General features: G+C 44.7%; 1 protein-coding gene across 3 annotated transcripts in view; it reads right to left on the reverse strand.

The window, feature by feature from the left end:
• Nucleotides 1-23,162, reverse strand: part of MOB3B (MOB kinase activator 3B) — a 231,512-nt gene that overhangs the window by 130,929 nt on the left and 77,421 nt on the right. The window lies entirely within an intron of this gene.

A 23,162-nucleotide genomic window follows, 5' to 3' on the forward strand; every position in this document is an offset into this window, starting at 1 on the left:
TACACAGAATGACCAGCAGTCATTCTGGTCACTGTAGACATCCGCTGAAACCTGGTCTCTGAAGTCATCGGAGAGGCAAATAAGGGGGGAAACTCTTCTGTAATATTCTAAGCCCACTCAGAGCAATTCAGAACGGGAAACAGTTAAGAGAACGATATATCTTAAAACAATGAAAACCAACAGAAAACATACTCTTGGCAGCCAGAACATGATCCGTTTTCTCAGTCCGCCGTGGCAGTCTGTTAAGGGCAGGAGAGGGCTGGCTCTGGAGGGTTAGGACTCTGGGAAAAGGTGCACTCAGATGGATGTGGTGTCTGTTTCATGGATTCAAGCTTAAGCCAGCTCACCAGTGTTGCCCCTTCGCTGCAACAGGATTCCCTGCGGGGCCCCAAGAGTGTCACTTGACTTGTAGGAGCTCTGCAGAGCTGTTCCTTAAACTACCCCACCTGATCAACCTTTCTGGCTGTAGGGAAACATCCCTACTTACTCCCTGACTAGGTACCCTCACCATCCTCATCTTCAGCCAGGCACACCTTCTCAGGGTAGATGGTGAGGCTTGGAGAACGTGCTGAGACCACAGACCATGAAGGGCTGGATCTGAGCCCCCCCCACCCCCGGCCTCTTCTTTCCTTCTCAAGCAGCCTCTCTTGGTCTGTGACTCCTTCCTGACTCCCAAACAACAAGAAGGAAAGCAGGCCCTAGGGGAAATTATAGGCGGCAAGTGTTTACGGAGCATTTCAAACTGTGTTTCTTGAAGCTTTAAGGTTCCACTTCATGAGTGAAAGAAGCTACTTCATCTTGGAGGAGTGGGGGTGAGACTCTGAGCCTTTCACCCACCACGGCAGCCAACGCAGATCCAATTTTACTCATCTTATTTAAGGTTCAAGGCCTTTTGTTGGTTGGTTTGAAAAATATAAAAAGGCTTGAAACCAAGAAAACGGTGTGTCTGTATCAGTAACATCACACCATATGTTTTGTAGTTACAACAACTAAAGGGTTGAAGTCAAGACAAAAGCAAAGTGGGTCCAAGGTGGAATTCAAAGGAGATGGAAAATGTCTACAAGAGGTTATCACTAAATACAAAAGCTCATTGGACCAATGATTTTGCCTATTAAGTGAGGGGTTTTGTGGTAGCTGTTCTTAAGTATTTTGTGTGAAAGTAGGCACAATGACTCCTGGTTCCTGCCACGAACCCCTCCCCACTTCAGAACAGTAACTTTTAGCTTTCGGAACCCCTCCCCACTTCAGAACAGTAACCACATGGGTTCTGTCCCACAGTTTGTTAAGCTGCCGTCCTGCCTGCCAGAAAAAAAAATTTCCCAAAGATCAGATTTCACCTGAGACTCTTAGGCCCCAAGAATTTGGCCCCTGCTAATTCAGCAGTCATTTCTTCAATAGGTTCCTCCAGTTGAAAATGGCTGGGATTTTGTGCATGGCTAGCAAAACCGACTTCCGGGATAAGGGGAAAATTCAACTTTTTTTTTAAAGAGAGAAATTTTCATTTTTTAAGATGACTTTTCCACCCCGGAAAGGACATTCTCTATATTCCCAAAGGAGGAGATGCTGGATCACCCAACAATGAGAAGATAAACAAACAAATGCCAGGAATCACGTCCAAAGAATCAAAAGTTAAACAAACAACATTATTTTCCTCACTTTACTAGAGATTTGTGGTTTTATTTCAGTTGTGAAATCGAACTCCTGATCTCCTTAGAGATCTAAGTGATTTAATCACCACGTTTGCAGAGAGATCCCAGAAAGAACATGGAGACGGGGAAGGGGACAGATTAATCCTCCTGGCCGCTCCTTCCCCAGGCTTCACAGAATTCAGAGGGAGTGCAACCCCGTAAAGAGGACAGTACTTTCTAGAAAGACAAGACTTCCCTTGGGAAGGAAAGCTTGACCTCGAGTGGCAACAGGAGCTGACTACTGTGGAGAGAACATGAGGGCTAGTGATGTAAATCTTCCTTGCACACCAAAGTGCAACACCAATGACTGACAGCCACACAGCCCCTGGGCCTCTCCTCCCCACTCGCATCTTCTCTCGGGCCCCCTTCTAGTCTGGGTGGCGGTGACTGGGGGAGGTGTGAAGCTGGAAATGTAGTGATTTTGAAATGCAAAACTCTTGAGGCAGCCCCAGAGGAAGAGAAAGAACATTCTTTTCCAAATGACACCAAGCAGCCTGAAGTCAATTTATTTGCTCGGAAAAGGTCAGTAAAGTCAGGCTTTTCCCATTCAAAACTGTACACAACCGATCAACATGAGAGATAAACACAGTTCCATGTACCAAGAGACCCAAAACATGCACAAAATTCCCCCCAACTCTCTAGGGTGCCAGGCATGTGTCACACACACAGAAGAGATGAGTCTTTGGGCATCACAGTGCAGGGCAGTTTAAAACCGAGCTAAATCAGTTTTTTAGGACTGGAATAAATGAGCCCTAGACTGGAAAGAAAAGGTAACATTAGGAACAGTCCAACATCCTTTAGGTAATGTGCTTCACAAAAGCAAAAGACATCAGGCAATCAGCTGCCGTTTTCAGAAAAATAATGCTAGGACTTGCACAGCTAAGAGAGAAATTAATTAAGGGTGGAAGGCAGTCTATTCATAAAAACCGGTCCCAGAAGAAAGCAGTGGAACGAAGCTTTTACTCCCAGTCATTTCTGTAAAACTTATTTTGATCAACCAGCCAGATAGGAGCCCTCCTTCCGTTGCAATTCTATAAGATTTCTTTCTCTCTGTGAACTGAATTTCTTCCCCTGTAATGCAGAGGGAGTCATAATTGCATAACAGGATTGTTGCCTCATGATATACTAGAATAACCTGTACACCGAAGAGTTCTATTTAGTATTGTCATATTGGTACAGCTTTTATTTTTAATTTTCACTTTGAGGTGGTTAAGTTCAAGGGCAGGGAGCGCTTGGGGCAGTTCTGTCTGTGCCCTGCAATGCCTCACCCGGGCCCGGCCCATCGTAGGCATTCAATGCCTCTTTTGAAATGAACTGAATCCCAGCCAGGGTTGCACACCCCTGACCCTTGTCATGCCCTCAGAGCAGGCACTGTCATTGGCAATCCTTTTCCATAATCGAATGTCAGCACTTGAGAGGACCCTGGAAGTCGTCTAGTTTCATCCCTTTCTACCTAACAATACTGAGAAAAATGCAGAGTTCCCAACTTTTAAATAAGGGTGGGATTCAATTCTAAGCTATGCATTAACCGTTGTCCCTGGAGGATAACCTTCCTCCGCCCTCTCGACTTTATACTCTTTTGTGCAGGAAAAGGGGGTATCTCCAATTAAGGCTTCAAGGAGATGAGGGAGGAAAAGGAGAAAGGAGGCTAGTTTCCAACCTGTGCCCAAAACGCAAAAAAAATTCCCGATTATAACGAATGCTCAATTCATCTGGGAGACAGAGAATAATGCTAGGGAACAGGACCAGGGACATCCTTTTCTCTTCTCTGAGAATATTATCTTTCCTTTAAGAAAAATCAACACTTTCCTTTCCTTTCAGAATTTTTTTTTCTAAGTCACATTTGCTCTACAGACATAGAAAACAAAGCAATGGTTACCAAAGGGTTTGGGATTAACATATATACACTACTATATATAAAATAGATAAACAATAAGGACCTACTGTATAGCACAGGGAACTACACTGAATATTTTGTAATAACCTATAAGGGAAAAGAATCTGATAAAAATATATATATATGTATAACTGAATCACTTTGCTGCACACCTGAAACTAACACATCATTGTAAATCAACTACACTTCAATAAAAAAATAGATAAATAAAATTAAAAAAAAATCAGATTTGCTGATTTTTCAACCAGGCTTCTCCAAAATTTTAAATCAGAAATGGTTCCAGTCCCTCTCTCCCTTCTTTTCTAGCTCTAAACGCATTTTCCACCCACGTCTATCCCATTGCTGTGCCCCTCACCTGTCTTGAGCGGCAAGATGATTTTAAACTGAGAGGCAGCCACACATCTGGACACATAGCGGTGAAATCTCTGTCAGCTGTTCAGTGGGAATGGGGGTGCAAAGCCCACTGACTGTCACAGAAGTCAGAGATGCGAAAAGTCTCTCAGAAAAACCAACCTTATGCCTTCTGCCTTAAAAAAAGAGAATCATTCCTCTCACTTCATCATACAGCCAAGGATACCAAAAAAAGCCTGCAAAGCCCCATCTCCACCCTTCCAGTTAATCAAGTCTGAAAAAATTCCTGGAAGCAGAACAACTAAGGGAGGTTGCACTATGAATTGTCAAGGGCTTTAGAATTCCTGTGATTTACAGGGGAGAATGAAGCCGTTCTGCGCATGTTGAAGGTGCACGGGGTTCTTAATTTATGGTTTAGGAGTTGCAGGCTGTACTACAGCAGTAAGCCTACTACGCTACTGAATCACTGCCAAAGGTGACCTTTAATGGAGCCTCCAGAGGTCAGGCAGTCTTTTCTCTGCGAGGCAAAGAGTTCTTGGCTTCTGAAGGCTCTTTTCGTTGAACACAAAAGAAAACCACTTGAATGAGCACAAACTAATGCAGGCAGTTTGATGGAAGGAAACAAGGGCAGGAAATGTCATCCAGCATCACGAGGGAACGGCAATGGAACTGGCAAGTCAAAGCCCATAGTGTTTTCTTTTGTAAATAAATTTATTTATTTGCTTTTGGCTGCGTTGGGACTTCGTTGCTGCACGCGGGCTTCCTCTAATTGCAGGGAGCGGGGGCTACCCTTTGTTGAGGTGCGCCGGCTTCTCATTGCAGTGGCTTCTCTTGTTGCAGAGCACCGGCTCTAGGCGCGCACACTTCAGTAGTTGCGGCACGTGGGCTCAGTAGTTGTGGCTCACGGGCTCTAGAGCGCAGGCGCAGTAGTTGTGGCGCACAGGCTTAGTTGCTCCGCGGCATGTGGGATCTTCCCGGACCAGGGCTCGAACCCATGTCCCATGCATTGGCAGGCGGATTCTTAACCACCGCGCCACCAGGGAAGCCCAAGGCCCATAAGATTGATCCATCCTCTCTGAAGACGCATGGTAGCTTCCCGTCTGCTCGCTCCTTCTCCTTCTGTAGACGGATGATGAAATAAAAATTCCTATTCTAAGGCAAGTCCAGGAAAATGTAAAACATAAAAATTTTTCTCTGCCCTTTGGCCTCCTCTCTCCCCTCAACTGTGCCATGTGTGTCTGCATTATGCATTGACCGGACCCTCCCACTGGCAGAAACACCTGCTCAGCCATAAAGAACAACCTTCTCGTAGCACCACCAAGATAACTCCTTAGAAGGGAACCTTTCATAATCTAGTAAGGAGCCACGATGATCCAAGACTCACTACTTACTTTGTACACATAGACCTGGATTGTGCAAACTATCTGTGTCATTTAATGCACAGCCCTCTGTCTCTAAAACCTATGTAGATAACCGTGTGTTGACCTCTAACAGGCAGAACAGTTCTCGGGGCTTTCTGAGAAGCTGTTCCTGGGTTATAATCCCCAATTGGGCTCCAATACAATTTTCTATTTCTTTCTTAGATCGACTGATTAAATTTTTGTCGACTCCGACCTTCTCTGCTTTGGGAACTAGGAATCATGGGAGCTGGCTGGGCTCCGTGGGCCCAGACGTAGATCTGAATGTCTGTGGGAGGACAATGCTGCCTTACAAGTGTTTCTGACTCCCCTGGACTGTGGCCTGCGCCTCTCACTACGTTGATCTACGAAGTGCTTGTCTTTTCTGTGCTGAACTCACTTAGCCTTTCAGCACCCTACTCTCTGCAGCACTCTCTTTCCTCTGCTCCTGTGACACCACTCTCTCCGGATTTCCCTCCTAACGCTGACTTCTCCCCAGACTCCTTTATCAACATGCCCCCCCACTGAGTGTGATGTCCCTCAGGGCACTGTCCTAGACCTTTGCTCTTTAGACTTTAGACTCCCCGCCCTAAGTGATCTCAGCCACACCTACAGCTTCAATACCCTTTACTTGCTTCACCTCTTTCCTAAGTTCCAGACCTGTACATCCAACTTGCCCGGTCCATATTCCTACTTGGATGTCTCAGAGGCACCTCAGAATCAACTCAGCCAAACTTCCCAGCCCCTCAAAACTCCTCGTCCAACATTCTCCACTCAGAAAACGGCTCTACTTAGTTGTTCAAGCCAGAAACCTAGGAGTTACCCTCTATTGCTCCTGTTCCCTGCTTTGCCTCCATCACCCATTCTCCCTCCTACACCTCTCCAATCCATATAACCTCACACTTGCGTTTAAGCCCTCACCATCTCTTATCTGGACCGCTGCAATGAGCTCCTGGCCGGTTTCTCTACATCCATTCTGCCCCTCCCTCGTTCACTACTTTGAAATTTTGAGTCTTACCACGTCACTCAGCTGACTTCAGAGGCTTCCTACATCAGTAAAATGAAGTCCAGAGCTCTTCTCGGGACCTCCATGATTTCTTGCATGGTCTCCAAGGCCCCACTACCTATGTGAACGCATCACGTGTCACTCCTGCCTCACTCACTGGGCAGCCCTCACATTTCCCTTCTTTCAGTTCTTCAGAGATACCAGGCTTTTCTCACCTCAGAGCCTTTGCACGTGTTGCTCTCTCCTTCTGCCCACACCACCTCCCTACCCTGCCCTTTCCACCTTGCTGAGTCCCACTCACCCCTCCAGTCCCATCTTAAATGCCCCCTCCCTCTAACAGCTCCCCCGTTAGAGATGCCGTATGTGTGTTCGAGAGTATTTGTATGCCTTCGTATTTTGTATATTTGGCACACTGCATTTCCCTCTGCCAAACTTTCACACTTGTAATGATTCATTTCACTCGTTCATTCATCAACTTACACAGAGTCCCTGCTTGTGCCAGGCACTGTTGTAGGCACTGGGGTTGCAGCATAGAATGGGAGAGATTCCTGCACTCAGGGAGCTTCCATCCTTTGTAATGTTTCCCTCCACTATGTGAGTTTTAATTCCTCCAGGAGAAGGTCATGCTTGTTTTGCTGGCCGCTATGTTCCAGTGTTCAGCACACTAGCACACTGTCATGTGAATATTCAGTAGACATTAGCCAACTGTCTGATTGGCTTACTGAAGATACTACTGGGCACATAGTAAACAAATACATGTTGAATCAGACAAGTTCATTCAAGCAATCATGTCCACAGAAAAAGGTAATATTTCAGATTTATCGTGATGGTTTTCATTGTATCATTTTATTTTTAGTAAGGAATTATTGGTTCTCTTATTCCTGTTAACCAACATAAATGAATAAGACAAATTATTTCAGAATGAAAATAAAGTTAAGAAAAGCTAGGATGGCTGGAGTCCAGTGGGCAGGGTAAATGGTGCAAGAGGAGGTGGTCAGAAGCCTGCTCACAAAGCAATGATTTAGGACTTTTTTGTGGTTTCAGTGGGGAGATATTGGGGGTTTTTGTTTGTTTGTTTTGCGGTACGCGGGCCTCTCACTGTTGTGGCCTCTCCCGTTGCGGAGCACAGGGTCCGGACGCGCAGGCTCAGCTGCCATGGCTCACGGGCCTAGCCGCTCCGCGGCATGTGGGATCTTCCCGGACCGGGGCACGAACCTGCGTCCCCTGCATCGGCAGGCGGACTCTCAACCACTGCGCCACCAGGGAAGCCCAATATCGGGGTTTTTAAAGCAGACAATAAACATGATCTAATTTATGGTTTTTGAGAAAATGACCCTCTGCTATGTGAAAAATAGGCCAAATACTTTTGGCCCTCTTGGCATTAAGACCTCTTAGAAGACCAAAGACCACTATAGGAAAAAATAAAATTGTTTTGCTGTTCACAAATCTGACTTCATTGGGGGTTATTACATAATTTAAAAGGTATATGTTGACTTTAGTTCTTTTTGGTGAGTTTCAAGTCCTCACCTCCAGCAAGGGGACAAGTCTCTCATTGTACTGGACATTAGCCAGTTAAGGGGCCATAACTCTTATCAAGTCTGTTTATATATTAACATGAGATCTATTTATTTACTAATCATTGATGAATATGATCCGTTTGATGGACACTTAAAAAAAAACCAGTAGGCTCATTTCTGATAAACATCTCCCTTCAACGGCTACAAAGTACGTAATATTGTCACCAGAGCCTTCTTCTGAAATTCACCGATGCATCTGACATTTGTCACACTCATTATTTATGAGCAGTGATCTATGCAATAGAAGTGAGAGTCATCCTTAGGGACACACCTGCCAGTCTTATATTTGAAACTGCTTCTCTCCAAGGAAAAAGAAGATTTCTGTTTTCTTATGTCATTAAAAAAAAATGTATTGAGGTAGTTTTAGTCCGGAGCCCTCTTAAAGCGTGGTATAATGACTCTGCTAAATCCTACTGGAAATAAAAACACATCTAGAAGCTATGGAAGAACAGAAGTCACAAGTCTGTTTCTTAAATTAAGGAGATGGCCTGCTGGACCAGATGAATAGGGGCCTCTTGATAAGATGAAAGATATACCAGATGCATTCTCCTTTTCTTATTTAGTTGCAACACCATTAAGACATGGTGATGCAAGTCAGTTTACCTTTTAGAAGCCACATCCATAGACAGCAGTTAGCAGTAACCGTGTACAGAGCCAAGAGCACTGAAAATTCTTTTAAGTTGGTGCTTTTAAGGCACCGACTCTTAGCCCCTCAGCCTTCTGACGCCACTTCAGCTTGGGCAAAGGAGCAGGCCATTAACCTTAGAAAACACCTAAGCAGTAAGTTCAGGGCATTAGTGGCTAGAAGGGAATGGGATTCAAAGCCCTCTTCCTGCTGGAGTCTGGGAGCCCTCACTTGCTCCCTGCTAAAAGCCTCCCAGCCGGAGGCTGCAGCTGCAGAACTTCTGCTGCTGCATTCGTGGGAGGAGGCCCTCTTCAGTGGCAGGAGGTTGAGGAGCCCTGATAGACCCACGGAGACGAGGCAGGTGCTTGAGGCAAACTCAGGAGGAGGTAACCCAGGGAGCCCTGGCAGATGGCAGGGTGCTGGGGCAAGAGGGGGACTGCAAGAGGAATTAGGGGCTGGCAAATGGTCTGCATGGAAGGGGCTAGGATCAAATAGTGGGGACCCTGTTCCTGGTCTGGACACCAGAAGTAAGACTCTAATACGGCACAGCTGGGCGACAACGTGGGACACCAGTTTACAAATATTGGGATACCAGGTAGAGCCCTAGGTAAGAATCCACTTCCCAGTCTTGGAATTCGGGGTATGGGGTTGGCCCAATAAATAATACTGGGAGAGTCCATCTTGCCACTAAAACCTGTGAAGAAGGTCAGAGCCTCTGGTGGGTCCGAGCCTGTGGATGGGGTTAAACGCTCCAGCTGTGGGAGCAGAGCACTCTGAGGGGTGTGGAGGGGCCCCCAGGGGGCAGGCACAAGGACCAGGCAGGTCAGTCTTTGTATCCCACCCCTTAATACAGTACTTGGAATAGGCAGATGCTTAATAAGTAGTTATTGCATTATAACCCCGAACCTAGTTCTGAAACGTAGCTTTTTCAAGAAACTCATCCTTATGGATCTATTTATTGGGTCATTAAAAAGGTTCACTTTGGGGCTTCCCTGGTGGCGCAGTGGTTGAGAGTCCGCCTGCCAATGCAGGGGACACGGGTTCGTGCCCCGGTCCGGGAAGATCCCACATGCCACAGAGCGGCTGGGCCCGTGAGCCATGGCCGCTGAGCCTGCGCGTCTGGAGCCTGTGCTCTGCAACGGGAGAGGCCACAACAGTGAGAGGCCCGCGTACCGCAAAAAAAAAAAAAAAAAAAAAAAAAAAAGGTTCACTTTGATAACATCCCCTTTTCAAACTGTCCTGGAAAAGGTGACACTGTTTTATCTGAAAAACTTGAGCCCCACATTTGGCCGTATTTCTCGCGAGCCGACAGTGCCCCATGGGCCTTCCTCAAAGGCCAGCTGCTGGGGAACACGGCGGGGAAGAGGTGAAATGTACACCTGTGGCACCTGAAACAACATTGAGCCCAGTCAACCCTGTGAGTCATCACAGACTGATAAGGGCAGCCAGATTCCATGACTATTTTAAGAGTCAACATGTTTTACAGCTAAAACAATTTCATGGGCCCCAAAGTGTCAACTGTCTGAGGGATGGCAGAGAAACCATGGCTGAAAAGTCCACCCCTGCAGCAAGTCCAGAAACCTGCCTCTGACCCTGCCTGTCGAGGGCTCAGGGCCTCCAGGGTCCTAATTTCTGAGAGCCTCAATCACTTACTGGTATGTGCAGCTTCTCATATGGGAGAAAAAACATAGTAACTACTATGCAGAAATACAGTATTGACAATATTGTTAGTAATCATGTTAGCTGATATTAATCAAACGTTTTCGACATGCCGAGCCCCATGTATTACTGAGTCCTCACAGCAACCTTATGACCTAGGTCTCGTGGTGTTACAGGAGAGAAATAGGGTTAACAGACCAAGGAGTGGAAAGGGAAGGCAGTAAAAAGGGTCAGAGGGACTGCACACTGGACTGAAAGGTAGAAGTTGAAGACAATTATATTGTTCTGCTCATTTTCTCAATGTGGAACCCTAGGGCATTATAGGTAGCTAGCAGGCATACCCTCATATTCTTTTATTTTTTCCTTCTTTTCTTCCTAACCAGTGAGATTTTCACCTTGGGCACACACACACACACACACACACACACACACACACACACAATCAGTCCTCACTACACACATGAAAATTATTGAACCACCTTATCTGTCTCACCTTATTTCTTTTTTTTTTGGCTATGCATGGGCTTTCTCTAATTGTGGCGAGCAGGGGCTACTCTTCATTGCAGTGCATGGGCTTCTCATTGTGGTGGCTTCTCTTATTGCGGAGCACAGGCTCTAGGTGCGTGGGCTTCAGTAGTTGTGGCACGCAGGCTCCGTAGCTGTGGCTTGCAGGCTCTAGAGCGCAGGCTCAGTAGTTGTGGCGCATGGGCCTAGTTACTCTGGGGCATGTGGGATCTTCCCAGACCATGGGCTCAAACCCATGTCCCCTGCATTGGCAGGCGGATTCTTAACCACTGCGCCACCAGGGAAGTCCCTGTCTCACCTTATTAATGGGAGTGTTTGTCCCAGTGACAGTCTCCCTAGTTTCAGCAGACCATGAGTCAAACCCACATATTTAAGGCACAATGAGAAAGGAGCAAAGCCATGACTTGAAATATCTTATTTCATCCAGGCAGGATTTCTTCTGCAAAGGTCTCATGCATTGGTGTCATACAGAAGTCAAACGTTTTCCTTCTTCCAATTTATCCTTTCGTTTTTCTCCTCTCTCACTCAGTCTTTGAATATATTTCTGTCTTTGTGTTTATGCAAAGACATGCATGCACATGCCTAGAATGTGATATCTCAGAGGTCCCTGGGGTAGGGAAAAAACACAGTGGAGTCAGAAAGACTTGCTACAGGTCTTTATAAGCTATATGACCTGGGCCTCTCTGAGACTCAGTTTCCTCCTTTGGAAAAGAGGTAAAAAACACCTTTCTAAAGTGGTTGTAATGCACCTAACATATTATAGATACTCAGTAAATGGTAGACATCATTATTACATCAACTGCATAATATCAAAGCAGGATACGATATAATTTGCTCAGAAAGGCAGGTATGAGATTTGCCTCTGACAATCAGCAATAAAAACACATTTCATTTGGCCTAAGATGTTGTATAAACCCCATTCAAAAACTAGTCTGTCCACAGAGGGTAATTATATCTGTCCATTGGGGGTCGAAGCAATGTGGCCATGTCCATCTAAAGCTGATGGGTGGTCATCTCCATCAGTGTCCCTTGTCATGGAGCTCAGTTAATGCTGAATTCAATTATTCACACTGATGGAAAGAGCAGAATCACAGATAATCCAAAAGAGCAACTACTGTCTAAATCATTCATTTGCTTTCTTTTTCGTAACAGCTACCTTACATTATTACTTAGATCTTGGCTAATGTCAGCATTCTATAAGAATATGTATCAGGTGATGGTGAAAAGAAACTCATAACCTCTGTCACCCAGACAGAAAGCTCTCCTTAACTTAAACAGTACCGCATAAAATTTGCAAGGCAACTGGTGGTGGTCTACCACCTTGTATTGTATAGCACAATAATTATATCACAGCAATTCCACTCAAATTTTAAAATACTTCCTATGTACACATCAAGGACCACCAGTTAAGTCTAGTCTAGTCTGAACTAGCTCATTAGGTTAGTGTGGTCACAGTGTTAAGGAAATCAGAGGGTGCGTTTTTTTTTTCAGAGACTAATTACCATCTTTCTTTTGGTGGTCCTACAAAAGTCTGTGACAGGGCGCCTGCATGACTCTGAACACTAAGGTGAAAAGCCATCAGTACTGCTGGGTAAATGCCACAGAGACATGTGTCCTACCGATCAATGTGCCCTAAGAATCATCTTGTCTAACTGTCTTATACTATCACAATGTCACCAATGATACAATCATGATACAATGCTGTACAAGGGACACTGTGAAACCCTCAATGCAATCTTAATTTGTGTTCATTCAACCAAAATCGTCAAATGCCTACTAGGTACAAAGGACTGGCCTCCTCATTGCTTTACCTACAACAGTGGTTCTCAAAGGATTGTATGCGTCCCTGGGGGTCCTTTCACAGGTACACAAAGTCCTCCCCTTCCCAACTACATATCTGTGCAAAGCTGGACTTGAACCATAGATTGAAATGCAGAAGCAGATAAGAGAGTCCAATTGTTTTCTATGAACTTAGACATTAAAGAGATTTGCAGGGACTTCCCTGGCGGCTCAGTGGTTAAGAATCCACCTGCCAGTGCAGGGGACATGGGTTCGAGCCCTGGTCTGGGAAGATCCCACGTGCCGCAGAGCAACTAGGCCCATATGCCACAACCACCGAGCCCACATGTCATAACTACTGAAGCCCACGTGCCTAGAGCCTGTGCTCCGCAACAAGAGAAGCCACCATGATGAGAAGCTCTTGCACCGCAACGAAGAGCAGTCCCCGCTCACCGCAACTAGAGAAAGCCCGCACGCAGCAATGAAGACCCAACGCAGCCAAAAAAACAAATTAATTAATTTTAAAAATAAATAAATAAATAAAGAGATTTGCAAAAAGTAAAACAATGCCACTCTTCTTACTCATTTTTTTGTTTGTTTTGGGAAACAGTTATTTCTCATTAAAATGTTATTTATGTTAATATGTGGTGCATTTATTATTTTTTAATGAATTAATAAATATTTTAAAACTTCCCTAGTTTTAATTTCTAATATGATAACAATTGATAGCTATAACCCACATAAAACAAAAGATCTTTAGAATTTTCAATAATGTTTAAGAGTATGAAGGAGTTCAAAGGCCAAAAAAATTTGAGGCCACTATTCTACATCTATCTTACTTAAATCTTACAGCATCCCAATTCCCTTTCCCAACGTTGTCTTTACAGAACTCATCACTACCTAAAATTATTTCATACGTTTGTTATTTATCTGTTTTCTCCATATGCCAGTCATTCACTTATTTGCTCTCAGATCCATTCCCTACATAGGTTTCCCAGGCCCCTTTACCCCGGCAGGAGACTGGAGGAGGGAAGCAGACACCCAGGTATTTCTCCCATGGTCCTCCTTGGCCTCCAGCAGTGCTGCATCTTCTCCTTGGTTCCAATTCTGCTGAACAGGCCATGCTCCCAGCTCCTGCGGCACAGCCCCAGCTCCCAGGTGCTAGTCATCTCCTCCCCTCACTTGGTCTGTCCAATCCTAGGGAGTAGGAGCTTGCAGCTCTTGTGATTACACTGGTACCTCACCATCCCACTTTGACATTTCAGCTCTCCCCACACTTTGGGGAAAGGAACTTACCTCAGTTTCTTCATTTGAAAATAGGGAAAATGATAATGTCGACTGGGGCTGCTTTGGGGATTAGAAATAACATACACACAGGGAATGCCCTCAGAGTCCAGTGGTTAGGAATCGGTGCTTTCACTTCCAGGGCCCAGGTTCAGTCCCTGGTCGGGGAACTAAGATCCCGCAAGCTGCACAGTGCGGCCAAAAAAAAAGAAAAACACATAAAAGACCTCGCGTGCTGTTGGGCCCAGAATAGGTAATAAACGTTAGCTAATGTTATTATTATTACTGTACTTAAACTTCGGAATTACTGCCTGACATAAAATATGGAATCTGTTGATCTCAGCGAGGTATTCAAGTCTTGATTATTAACTGGCATTCTAATGGATGTGAAAGATTATTCTTTTTCCAAGATAACTACTGTAATTATGACATGATCAATAGCTTTTCTCAATTTTTATTCCAGTTGGAAAAGAAATTTACAGCGAATACTGCAGGAGAAATTCTCCTATGTCATGAAGCATTACAAACTGCAATAAATCAGTGGTCTTCCCTTTTTATATCACCATGAAAAGTAATAAAGCCCAAATGTATTCAGCACTTAATTCTCGACCAGGAACTCACTAAGAGCCTTGTGTGCATTATGACACTTAATTCTCACAACATTACAAAGTGGGTATAACTATTAATACCCCTACTTTCCACATGAGGAGACAGGCTCAGAGAGGGTCAGGGCTTCCCAAGGTCCCAAAGCCATGAGAGGAACAGATTTGAACCCAGGCTGATGATGAAACCTTACCTGTATACTATTTTTAGAAAGCAAAATAAAGCCATCGTAACACAGTCCATGTGTTAGGACAGTTACTGCTCACAGGGACTCTGGTACATATCATTAACATATTTGCTCACACTTCTTTTCAAAGACACAGAAAGACAGATGCCCTCAGCTGTAGGCTTGCCCCCACCCCCCACTTTGGGATGGTGAAATATGAATGGTTTATCTGAAGGCTGAAACTCGTAAATCCCCAACGTTCAACAACTTTCTTCCCTCTGTTCCTGGAGGCCATGGTAGGATTCCCTGGCTGGGCCAGGCGACCCAGAAATGTTGAAGGAGGTCACCCACAAGTAATTCTTGGTGGTCCTAAGCTGCTGAGGTTCCATTGTACTGCCACACCAGGCATTAGGGCTCTCTCACTTCAGCTGGCCCAGAAACCAGGCAGGAGCCAGCTGTTGCCGGCAGAATCCCGGGGGTGACGGCAGAATGAACGCTTGACTATCAACTGGAGATTCTCCCTTAATTCACCACTGCTCTCCAGTCCTAGGATCCCGGGCCAGACAACATAGAAACACTGAAAACCTATTGCTTAATGTGAAGAATGTTTCCTTTCCCTGAGAGAGAACTAACAACTCCAGTTCGTCTCTCCATGAAGACAAACATTTTAACTTCCAAAGGCCTGCTCTAAAGATCAATTAGACATTATCACTAAGGAGGTATTCACACACTAAAAGGATTCTTTGCCAAGCTGTCTTTAAAATTCTCTCTGAGAAATGAAAATATCAGCCAAATGACAGAAATTCAACTGCCTCACAATTTTCAGGAAGCTTCTGTTCTGTAATATGAACTATACAGCATGAGTCAATCAATTTACACTTACGTAGTAGTAATTAGTTCACCATGTGTCTACTTGATGCAGAGCGTTATGCCGGGTGCTGCACCCCGTAGCAGAAACAAGAAGGTGGGATTGGCTTTGTGCAGGCCTCATATGCTGTTCATGTGAACATCTTCTCAAGTTCCATCCGGGACCCACCTGGTTCCAGCCGTCAAGGCCAAGCTAAACATCCCATGAATGTTTACTATTTCTTCTAAAGGTTCCATAAGATATAGCAGAAGATGAAGGGCATGTGAATCGACTCCACGGCCAAATACTTGAAAGAAGTATGGATTTTCATCCTACCTTCTTTCCTTTCTTACCTTAATTCACCTGACGAGTCTAATTCATCACACTGATACCATGTGATACTGAGGGGATAACATCGAAAGCATACCTAGTCTCTGTCTCCACACTGTGCTAAGTATTTTAAATGTAGCACGTTATTTAATTATCTCAACAGTCCTATGAAGTAGATCCTTTTATATGCATTGTACAGATGAGCAAACGGGCCCAGAGAGTGAAAATTTTCTACTAAAAGTTGATAACTGGGATTCAAACTCAGGTCTAACAGAGACTAATGCTTTTGATCCTTTTTACCAACACCCCACCTTCCCAAACTGGCTCATCTTCCCACAGCATCCATTTCACCAGAAGACTTAAGAGAAAGACATGATTACATGAAGGAAAACATGGATAGAATTATCATTCAGAATATGAATTTAGCATGAGTTTTTTTAAGATGAAACACCAAAACGTTTTTATATGCAGAGGCCTTAACAGATACTACATGTCCTAAAACCTACAAAGGTCTTTTAAAAGAAAAGCTTGAGATTCACTCTCCACACGTGGAGATCTAGGGCAGGACAAAAACTCAACCTCTCTTCAAAATGACACTGTTTAAGGGTACCTTCTCTATCTAGAGGAGAGGCAGAGACTGGTGGGGAGGGCAGAGAGAGAAGGCCTCTGGTGTCAGGGCCGTGCTGATACGCCCTACTCAGATAAACAAAAACCTGTGCTCTTTAAATGTCAGCTGGCACATCAGTGCTCTTGGGCATCTCATCCTCACTTCAAGTGGCTTATGCAACTGTTCCTTCCAACTCCATGTCTGTTCTGGACAACAGTTCTGGTTAACTCATTTATCTCCATCCCACTGCATTGCCGGATGCGTTTCCACATCCCCTAAGGCTTAGGTGCTGAGCTGGTTGCCTATCCACGCAGCACTGACCTCCGCAAGGCAGCCTTCGTTGACTAAGGTAGGGCACCATGTCCACAAGCACCAACCGAGAGAAAGCAGCATATACCCCCCAACCCCCATTACAGCCTTTATTTTTCATCTCTGTTTTCCACTGAGTATCATATAGCCCAGTTCCCTTCCCAGCTGATGCTGAGATGTAACGACTTGTCATTTGAGATATGGCTCATTAAAATTACACAGCACGAGTAATGGAGACCTCAGTGCAGGTGGGGACAGCAGGTAACTAGCCTTAACTTACAGGGCAGTCTCTAGGCCCTCTGGGCTCCCCTCTCCACTCCTTTTCTCTACTGCTTCTTAGCACACTGGTGGCCCTCACCATTTTCCAGAGGTATCTCTTGGGATTTGTTGAGTGGGGTGGTTATTTACCAGTGTTCTTATTAACTCAGCCACCAAGTCACTGCAGTATTGGGTTAACAAGGCGGAAGTAGGGAACTGTGTCCCTCCACGAGACCATCAATTCGCCGGCGGCCAGCGGGGCTGAGGAAGAGTGGAGTCAGCTGTTTCTGCATGGTTTCCATGAATAGACGACTGAATACACTAGGGTAGCATCAGAATCTAGAGAAGGCAAGTTCTTACCGCGAGCAGAACTTTAAGAGTTCCCATCAGGGCTTCCCTGGTGGCGCAGTGGTTGGGAGTCCGCCTGCCGATGCAGGGGACACGGGTTCGTGCCTCGGTCCGGGAGGATCCCACATGCCGCAGAGCGGCTGGGCCCGTGAGCCATGGCCGCTGAGCCTGCGCGTCCGGAGGCTGTGCTCCGCAACGGGAGAGGCCACAACAGTGAGAAGCCCACGTACCGCAAAAAACAAAAAACAAACAAACAAAAAAAGAGTTCCCATCAGTAAGGACCCAGTTTGCATCGGATGCACCGCCCTGTGTGTTTTCACATCCTTCCCTGTGAATGCTGGGTTTATCGTAGGACATTTCCTAAAGAAGATTTAACATGTGATGCAACAGGTAGGGGTAAATCAAGGGTATTGTTGATTCTGAGCGAAGAACATCACAGACACAAGATGTTGGAGTAGCTGAGAGCACAGCCTGTAGAGTTGGGCTACTTTGGGTCTGAACCCTAGCTCTGCTTGTGTGACCCTAGGCACGTTACTTCATCTTTTTCATCTGCGAAATGGACCTCATAATACCTGCCTTACGGGGTTATTTTACAGATTAAACGATATGATGCAGGTAAAGCGTGGAGGGTAGTATGTATTCAGAAAATTGTAGCTTTATTATGATGCCTTCCCAACGAGTAAATTCTTAGGGGGCCAGTTTATCAGATCCCAAAGGCAAAACATGTTTCCAGAGTCTTAGAAAAACTTGCCAGTTCAAAAGGCGATCTTGGAGGCTTCATTCCTGGGCACTGAGAACTATTTCCCCAACCTCTTGAGAGGTCAAATCCAGGGCAGCTCACCCAGCACTGATTTTAATGAATGGCTTGTGTCAGATGTGACTAGTAAGCTCTCTCCCCTCTTCCCCAGCTAACCTGCACCCAGTCTCTGCTGAGGTTTGCCGGACTGACACTGGACGTGGGCACATTCAGTACGCAGTCTTCTGAAAACCAAGCAAAACGATCCTTCCCAGTAGCTTTCTGTCTAAAGGGTTAAGTGTTCATCCCTGACACCAGGAGTTGGTCTAGCTCCTAGAGAAACACTGAAATTTCCCAAAGTCTTGGAAGGTATTTATGACCCCCCTCAGAGAGCAATTCAGCAACGATTTTTTAAAAATCATGTTGATTCTCTTACAATGTGTCTTGCTTTTTTCTGGGGATACCGTTCAGAAATCATCTAGTGGGATCCAAGAGTTTTGGTTGACAGTTAAGTAGAAACGTATGCAGAGAGAGGCAGCTGACACACGTTTGTTTTTTAGCACCTCTTATAGGGGCTTATGGCTCTGGGCTGGGTGTTTTTACTCACACTGCCTCATTTAATCTTTACAACAGTCCCGTGAGATCAGAATCTTTACACAGAGAAACGCAAGCTCAGAGGTTACGTGTTTACCAATGTCACACAGTATCTTGTAATAGCAGAGCTAGTCTCTGTCTACAAGCCCAGGGCTAGTCCTACCACACTGTAAATATATTTTGTTGACGTACATGCTGTCTTACCAGTGTTACATAGATTTATATAAAAATAAAAAACCAGGAGGGAGACAATAGGAAAAAAAAGTTAAAATTTAAAGGCTAATTATAGACTCGGTTCCCCAACATCCCATGTCTGAAAAGCTCATCCCTATGGACATTTTTATAGCCTTATGTTTCCTGCCACAATATTTTGAGAGGATGAAACTCAGCTGTAGTCTCATGGACACACTCCTCAGGCATTTCAGGGGTGATTATTTAAAATAGGGGCAGGGCTTCCCTGGTGGCCCAGTGGTTAAGAATCCGCCTGCCAATGCAGGGGACAAGGGTTCAAGCCCTGGTCCGGGAAGATCCTACATGCTGCAGAGCAACTAAGCCCGTGTGCCACAACTACTGAGCCTGCACTCTAGAGCCCGCGAGCCACAACTACTGAAGCCCACGTGCCGCAACTACTGAAGCCCACGTGCCGCAACTACTGAAGCCCATGCCCCTAGAGCCCGTGCTCCACAACAAGAGAAGCCACCGCAATGAGAAGCGTGCGTACCACAACGAAGAGTAGCCCCCGCTCACCGCAACTAGAGAAAGCCCACGTACAGCAACGAAGACCCAACACAGCCAAAAATAAATAAATAAATAAATTTATTTTAAAAAAGAATCTTATTTAAAAAAAATAATAAAATAGGGACAAACAGAAACAAAGAAAAGAATCAGTTCTTTAAAATTTATACCGAAAATCAGCTTTTCTGAATTTTTTCCCACCCTAGACAACCTCCTAAAACCATGATTGAGAAGCCTTTCACCACGTGAAGGAAATTTGCAGAATACCGATTCATGCTATAAATGGTAGTGGGTGACAAGGGCATAGATTTTTGGCCACTTGAGCTCAAACCCTGACTTCTAAATGACTGATTAGCTGTACAACCTTGGGAAACGCTTTGCTTGTTTAAATGTCAGCTTCCTAACTGGTAAAATGGCATATTTAATTCATTCAGTTATTATAAGAATTAAGAAAGATTAACAGTAGCATGTATAGCGCCTGGCACTTAGCAAACTCAATACATGTGAGTTCCCTCCTGGCTTCTCTCCCTTCCTTTGCTTCCTCTGCTTGCTCTCCCCTTCCCTGACACCCATTTATTCTAAAACCATAGAGGTAGGTGAGATCATGTCATTATTTTTTAAATTCCTCCTGCTCAAAGACTTTTTAAAAACATGAGTTGGAGGAGCGCTAAGTTTTCCACTCCTTTTTTTCTGTCAGATGTGAGATTTAAGTCCTATTATATAACAGAAAAACAGGGAACCTGGGGGCTAGAACATAAAAATTAATGTAATTAGACAGGCAATGGAATTTGAAAAAGTGGGTGGCTGTGCTTTCTATTTTTCAAACGTTACCTCTAAAAGTGGCTAAAGAGATACAATCAAAGAGGAGGTGGCCCTTGCTTCTGAAGTTACTGCTGTCTTGGGAGCTTTTGCAGGAACATCTGTTGGCTTTTTAACAAAGGAAGCTGGGAAGGATCAAGGGAGACTGGAGGAGACTCTGGTTCACGAGGGAGCCACATCTGTTTGGTATTCTCCCAACTGAGAAGGCTCGACTTCTGAAATAGCCCGGGTATCCGAGTTAAACCAGAATCCAGAAACAGATGAAAGTTTTTCTTTCCTCCATGTTTCAATGGTAGAGATCAACAGCTGTTTACATCCTTTAATACCTAACTAAGGGTGAAGCCTTCACATCTGTCTGTATTTTCCGGTTCTAGTTCCTCGGATCACAGTGGGGAGGAGGGGAAGTTTCAAACCCTCCCAATTCCCAGGCAAGAAGACAGAAATATGCCCAGGATTCAACGCCGTAATGTGAAGCAGAACTCCCAAATTTCTCATCCACCCAGGGTCTGCTGTTGGCTGGGAATTCCTCTTTTACTTTATCCTGACAGACATCTTGATCATTTCCATGATAATGACTCATGGCGGCAGGAAGATCAAAAAGAAGGAAAGTAGGCTGGAATCAGGGGGAGGAAGAAGAGGAGGAAATGAATTCTCATAGAGAAAGCGGCTCCTACAAGGCAAGTTCTTGCAAAGACAGCAACAGTATTATTGTCTGAGGACGAATAGCAGAGGTGAGCAGGATACGAATGAAGACCCTCAGGGTGATGGTGGATGGTGGTGGTTTTTACTGACCCCTAACATTTTAACCTTGGAAAAGTTAAACAGACAAAATTAAACCCTGTGGAAGGCAAGGTACGGGAAATACCCAGGAATGGTGATAAAGAGATTCAGAGACATTTGTTTAACTTCACTTTGATCACCAGCACCATACACTTTATAAAGATTATTTTTCCATCCATCCATCCATCCATCCATCCATCCATCCATCCATCCAACAACTTATAAGGCACCAGGACAGGACTTAGTGCTGGGATATTCAAATGCATAAGACATATTCTATAATTTGAAGGGGCTTATATTCTAAAAGATGACAGTCTTCACAGAGGAGATGGTATAAAGTTCATTTTTTTAAAAAAATTTTTGGTCATGCCACACAGTATGTGGGATCTTAGTTCCCTAACCAGGGATCGAACTCGCGCCTCCTGCATTGGAAGCACGGAGCAGTCTTAACCACAGGACCACCAGGGAAGTCTGAGATGGTATAAAGCACGCATAAGAATTCACTAGAAGGGGATTCCAAAGGAGAGAATGACATGGATAAAACCGGAGAGGTAAGAAACAAACTGTTCCTGGGGAGGATGAAAAGCATTCTGGGTGGTTACAATAAACAAGAGGGGTGGGAGGAGCTTACCAAAAGTACAGATTCTTAGGCCTCACCTAAGAGATTCTGATTTAGTTGTTGAGGGGGAGGACCAAGGAATCTGCATTTTGAGAAGAAGGTCCAAGTAATTCTGATACAAAGAAAAGTTTGACAACTCTATATAGATGAACATTTCCCAAAAGATGCTAATAGTGTTCCATTAAAAAAAAAAAGAAGAAGAAGGTACCAGGTTCAAAATAAGATACACTACTTACTAACATATTCTTTTCTTGGAGATGTATAATGTACATGAGTATATTTAAAGTCCTGCAGTAAAGAAATCAATTTCACTCTGCATTTCCCAAATTTATTTTTCCATGGGAGAAAAAAGAAAATCACAGTGCACCTATTAAGAGCTCCCAATACACTTTTGTACTGTGCGGCACAGATTGGGAAGAGCTGAAATAGAGGATTCTGATCAGGTGAGTGTTCCCCAAGCACGCTGAATGGCTAAGGAAACCACCTAGAAAAAGAAAGCGAAATCAATCGCTCTGGGGGATCTGGCGGCATCCAGTGATTTCCTCCAAGCGAAGTCTAAAATCACCTATGATGTTCTATTTTCCAGGGAGATGGCCAGAAGCTTCCTCACTCTTAAGTAACACACCAGGCTCTGTGATGTTATTTCTGGTCAGCAACTCTATGTGGTAACCACAACTGCCAGAGAGAACAGAAGTGCCCAGAGTTCAAAGCGTCAAAGAAACAGAAGGGGAAGGGCAGCAAGGAGGGATCCTTGCCCACATTTATTTACCTTTACTGCCGTCGTATGTTCTGCAGAGTCATGGGCAGTTGCCTGTAATGCTTTTGGAAAAGACAAATTCCTCCCAGCTCCAGAGGAAGCCTCTGACAGTCAATGAAAGTGCAAAAAGACATGAACCTAGGAAACTGCTACTCCTCCAAGGCGCCAATTATACAGCCAGGGGAGTTTCTGAAACCTTCCTTCTTCCTCATATGCTGGTGAGCCAACCAAGGGGGGTTGTGCGGCCATACACCCCAGTCCCTGCCCTAACAAGGGCAGCAGAAAGTATGTGAGGAAACTGGACAAGTCAACACGAGGATTCTGAGCAGATTGGTTTGTGTGCTGAATGTTTCAAGATGGACATACTGCCCTAATCAATTTATATACATTTTTTTTCTGGTATAAACATAATTACTTCCATACAGCCCACTTCAACTTTCCATATGCCACATGGGGACACACATGCCCCATCTAAAGGTGATTTCACCAATGTGTTTCAAACACTTTTTTTTTTAATACCCCAACTATCTCAGAGCTTTTCAATAATATTTTCCAGCAGCATAAGTATTTTTTCAACCATTCCACAAATAGTTCCTGAGTGCCTAAAAGGTTCCAGGGCACCATGCTAGGTATCACAGGTACATCAGTGCAAAGAAGAGAATGCTCACCCTTAGTGAACCTAAGGCCCTAAAAACTGAATTCTGAATTCAACCTGCCAGGCTTGCAGATTCAATGATCAGCAGCATAAAGAAATATAAGAGATAGGAAAGGTCTGGTCTCTCCCCTTGAAGAATTTTATGGCTCAGAGCACAAAGCAAACAAAAGCATTTGCATTTCAGGTGTCCGGGTTGGTCTAGCAGCTACAC

The sequence above is a fragment of the Delphinus delphis genome, chromosome 6 (assembly GCF_949987515.2).
Source record: "Delphinus delphis chromosome 6, mDelDel1.2, whole genome shotgun sequence".
Lineage (NCBI taxonomy): Eukaryota > Metazoa > Chordata > Mammalia > Artiodactyla > Delphinidae > Delphinus > Delphinus delphis.